Raw genomic sequence first — 5,365 nt, 5'->3', positions numbered from 1 at the left:
CGCAAGGTAGCAATTACCTGGGTCACGAGACGCGGCGACGTGGGCTGAGCGCCTGGGAGATTCCACGCGTCTTGACGTATTTGAGGACGCCCCGCCCAGCCCTGCCCCGCTGGCGCTGTCCGCGGTGCTGAAGGCCCAGACAGGAAAGCTCCCGGGGCCAGGAAGAGAGGGTCCCATCTGTCTGGGAAACTTGGCACTCTGCTGAGCCCCTGAACCCCCAATGTCTTCGTTCGAACACTAAGGAGAGTGAACCAGAAAATAAACGACGGTTTGCGTATGGAAGGATAGTTTCCGTTTTATCGTTTGTAAAACAGGATACTGTTAAAAGTCCCAGTCTTAGGGTTATTTTGAAGAAAAGATGAGATAAGGCATATTAGGTGCTTATCACAAAACCTGATACAAATTTTACCCATCCACTACCCAAATTACGGAGGCCTACTCTGCTTTCACCTGCTTGCCGCCTCAGTGAACACTTTCCTACCCATTCCCTTAAGCACCTGTGTGGAAATTGTCTGGAATATTTAACAGGGTGCTGAATTGCTGGGTCATGAGTATGTGTATAGCTGTGTTACGCTCAGTCGTGTCCGACTCTTTGCGACCCCATGGACTGTAGCCCCCCAAGCTCCCCTCTCCATGGAGTTTACCAGGCAAGAATACTGGAGTGGGTTGCCATTTCCTTCTCCAGGGGATCTTCCGAACCCAGGGATCAGACCCGCATCACCTGTGTCTCCTGCACTGGCAGGTGGGCTCTTCATCACTAGTACCACCTGGGAAGTCCAGGTTACGTGTACACTTAACTTCAGTCGGCAGTGTTACGTCACTTCTCAATTCTATGTTCCCACAAACACTGAAAGAGAATTTTTAAATCTGCATATCCCCGCCAAAACTTGGCAGTGTCTGGCCATAATTTTTGCCAGAAAACAGATACAGTGTCATAAAATTGTTTTAGTCCACTTTTCTCTGATTATCAGTGACTTGTATCCCATTATCAACGACTTGTTTGTTAGCTTGGGGAGCTCCTGCTGTACTTCTCCTGGGCTTTGATCTTGTTTATACTTAAAGAGTTCCTGGTAGAGGAACATATTCACCTGTGTTTCAAACCACCATCAATTGCCCCCTGGATTATTGCAACAGCCCCCAAACTTGTCTCCTTGTTTCCACACTTGCACCTCTGAATTTTAATCTCAACACAGCAGAATTTCCCTGTGGGATGATCGAGGGATGCAGATATGAGGTAATTAAGCGATTGCCCATACCAATACTGGTAGGGTGCCAGGATGGAGTCATATAATTAACTCTATCCTGCACCTAAAGTCCCTTTTCCAAAAAACTTGTTCAGTTGGAGATATTTTAAGGTCCATATGGCCAAGAAGCATATCTGTTTAATATTATATCTCCAGCAGTCAGCATAGTGCCCAATTCATGGCATATTTTCAGTAAATAGTTGTTGAATGAGTAAATGGATATTTAGTTTGGATTCTGAAGGATAAGTAAGAGTTTCTCTGATGCAGAAGGGCTGGGTTCATAGGGAGTTCTTTGATTAAAAGCGCCAGAAAATTATCTGGATAGCTTAGGAAAAAGGAACTGACTGGAAACTTTTCTAAACAACAACTAGAATCACAGGAAAACTGGAGAATTAGTCTCAGGAAGAAGGACTGAGCCAGAAATGGACTAACTCTTCAAGGATCTTATGTTTAAAATCCAAATTCCAAGAAGAGAGATATTAAATGATCTGGCTTTGCCTTAAGTGAGGAAGAGGGGACCTGGAGTCAGCCATATGAGATAGGCCTGGATTGGGAAGCCATGCAGATGGTTCATGGGTTGCAGGTAGCACAAGAAATAGCAGCGGATACAGGGAAAGAAAAAAAATCAACACGTGTGCACAGAAGACTTCCAGCAGGAAAGCTCAGCAGGCAAAGGCAGAGCTATGAAGCACGAGGGGAATGGTAACTGCCTGGATGCACGCCGAACAGTCGTGGCCTTTGTCTACCATGTTAAGGGGCTTGGGCTCTATTCAGGAAGGTACTGGGTACCAGCAATATTTTAAGCTGTGAGGGACACGGTCAGATTTGTTTTTTAGAAAGATTTCTGTGGCATTTGGAGGGCGAATGGAGTAGTAAAAGGCTAGAGCAAAAACCCAGGTAAGACGCAATAACGCACTGGCTGGTAGTGGGGTTAGAGAAAGAGGGGTAGTCTCAAAAGACATTTAGGAGCCAGTTCTAAAGGGTGTAATGGTTGACTGGGTGTGAGTGTGGGGGGCAAAGATAACCGATAGATTTTCTGGCTTCAGTGGCAGGTGGACAGTGGAATCTGTCGATGAACTGCAAAATAGGAGCTACAGATTCAGAAGAAAAAGCAGTATTCAAGTTGGAGCCACCAATGAGCCATTTAAGAAAGATGAGAAGATTTCAAATGGATAACTAACAAGCACACACAGGGAACTCTGCTTAATGTTATGTGGCAGGCTGGATGGGAGGGCAGTTGGGGGGAATGGATACGTGTGTGTGTTGTGTATATGTGTGGCTGAGTCCCTTCACTGTTCACCTGAAACCATCACAACATTGTTAATTGGCCATACCCCAATATAAAATAAAAAGTTTCAAAAAAAGATGAAACAGCAGGCAAGAACCAAACCCTAGCCAATCAGTAGGCTCTAGAGCCTCCCATTTGCCCACAGTTATCTTCAGAGTCGCAAGAGGAAATACGGAGCCATGCGGGGGAGCTGAGTCACTGAAAGGGCTGCGAGGGTCAGCGAAAGATGGAGGCAGCTGCTGCAGGAGCCTTTCAGCCTAACTGATGCTCTGCTAATTATACTGATTAAAGAAAACATTTGGGGCAATTAAGGCTCCCAGGAGGATGGCTGCCATTCTCAGAAGACTGAGAAGGTCCCAGGCCTGGCTATGGGCTCAGCAAAGATCTTCAGAAACAGAAACCTCCCCCTCTCCCTTCTGATAGAACTTGTGTGCAAGTTTGTATTTATTCTGGTATATATTCTGGTTGTATTCTTTCTGGTTGTCTATTTATTCTGTTTATAGAATTTAAATGATACAGAAGGATTCAGACCAAAATGAGAAAATCTCCCTTCCCCCTGCCTCAACTTCACCTTTGTCCCCCTCTGGAGATAATTACTGGCCTCAACTGGTAAACATCATTACAAAACTGTCTATGAATTTATCCAAGTCTACTCGTACGGATACACACTTACAAAAACACAAGATGCATCCACTAAATGACAGCTCTGCAATTTGCTTCCTTTTCCTACTGGTCTTGAGGATCTTTATTTTAATTTCAGTTAGTAGGATCACCTATTTCTTAATGGGTATACTGTATTCATTGTAGGGGTCCAGAGGGCGTGGCCGGCCTGTCTGCTGCTGATCCCCCAGCCCACTCGTTAATCGCCACCACCGCGCCAGCAGGATGGTAGGCATCCGGTGGGTGAACCACTGTTTTCCCAGATGAGCTCACGGACGCCGCTTGCGTGCTGGCCTCGAGTGGGCCAGTTGATATTAGTTGGTGGGACCGGGAGCTCGGGGAGTCCCTCGCGGGATGGGGTGGGGAGGGAGGTAAGAAAGCCTTTGGGCTGGAGTCCTGAACTACGAGTTAAAGAGTTTTACAGAAGGTGGAGTTTAACAGATGAGTTGGCGCGAGCAGGCGGAAGCAGCAAGAGGGAAAGAGCTCGGGCTGAGACCTTGCCTGACTGCTTAGGGCATGCAGAGTCCCTCCTGGAGAGCAGGTTTTGGAGACTGTAGAGAAGGGAGGGGAGGCTGCAATGGCAGGTTAGGGCCAGACATCCCTTCCCCCAAGTGTGTGGAGGGACACGATCCCTGGACAAAGCTGCACAAGAACCCGGCAGCGAGGACCTGAGGCAGCCCGGCAAGATCGCTGGGGCACTGTTTGGGGCGGGCCTCGGGCTCCCCCTGGAGGTGACGCCCAGCAGTGCGCTCCAGCGAAGACCCGCCGTCTGGGCTGAAAAAGATCCCTTCCTCACTTCCGCGTCTGCCTCTTCCCGGCCCTTTCTCTGCCCCCACCAAGCGCGCCCCGTCGGTAACGCCCGGCCAAGGAGGCTCTGAACGCGGACCTGGCATTGCAAAGGACTCGGCTACTCAGTCTCACGTCTCTCCTGCTAGAGCCGGCCCCGCTCCACGCTCAGGATGAATTGTAGGTCATCGAGCTGTTTGGAGGAGGGGACAGGAATGAGTCAGTCCTCTTTTTGAGATGGGTACCTGGGAGACAGGCCTGCGCCCACTCCTGATGAGCTTGGTCAAGGAGTATCCCGGGAAACCCAGTCCAGGCCTCTCATGTGGGGAGACTCGGCCAACTATGTGAGAAAGCTGTGACTCTCTCAAGAGGGGCCTGTCTCCTGTAAAATGGAGGCAATCAGCTTGAAATCCCACACAACAGGTGAGCACTTAGATATGGGGGGCTCTCACCCAAGCAGAGCCAAACAGCCCGTCAAGCTTGCCCTCTTAGGGAATCGGGATGTGTACAGATCTATCAGGGAGGGCTTCCTGGAAAAGAAGGAAAGACTGGCGGAGTGAAGGAGCAAAGGCTTGGGGGGCAAGCACGGGTCGGGCAGGTCTGGGGAGATGGTTGGAGGGTGGTTCTCCCTGGCTGGGCATTTAGTGCTCCAGAGCAGAAGTCAGAATGGAGATATCAGACAGGCCCAAGGAAAGTGCCTCTAATGTTCTAGCTGACATTCGCATCCTCAAAGCTTTGTTTAAGTAGGGGACATGGTCATATTTTGTTTTAGAAAAATACGTCGTTCTGGAAGGTGGTGGAGGAAACAAGGCTGAGGCAAAGAGGAAGCACCCCAGTCAAGGAAAGAATAGTAAAAACCTGTGTGAACTGCAGTTGTACCTGTGGGGTCTGGGGAAGAGCCACCCGTGATGGAGTACTATGCGAGAGGGATCGGCTGGGCTGGGGCGTCGAGTCCTGAGGAAGAGGAGTCAGGTGTGCATCCCAGGATCCTGGAGGGTGCCCAAGACCCCTCCCGTCTCTCTGAGAGACGGTTACTGCCTCTTAGGGAGCCCTGCCTCATGCAGGGCTGGGCCACACTATTCTTTGAGGCCAAGAGACTATTTCCTCATTACCCTTGGAAAACTAACATGAGCTTAATGGAGGGAGAGACCCAAGCAGTCCCTGCTTTCATGGTGGTTCCAGAATACATAGGTGGCGCTCAGCAGGTTCACAGAGCCCTCAACCCTGTATGTGCAGGAACGAAATGGGCAGAAGAAGAAGAAATAACACTGACGTGTTTGGCGAATCAGAAGACGGGCGCCCTTAACTGGGCTGAGCTTTAGAGTCAAGATTTTTTTTTTTTTTCAATTGCAGTGTCTATACTCTTTACAGAAAAGTTTGAAAGCAC

Source organism: Oryx dammah, unplaced genomic scaffold (assembly GCF_014754425.2).
Source record: "Oryx dammah isolate SB20612 unplaced genomic scaffold, SCBI_Odam_1.1 HiC_scaffold_6, whole genome shotgun sequence".
Taxonomy (NCBI): domain Eukaryota; kingdom Metazoa; phylum Chordata; class Mammalia; order Artiodactyla; family Bovidae; genus Oryx; species Oryx dammah.
This window is presented reverse-complemented; position numbering follows the sequence as displayed.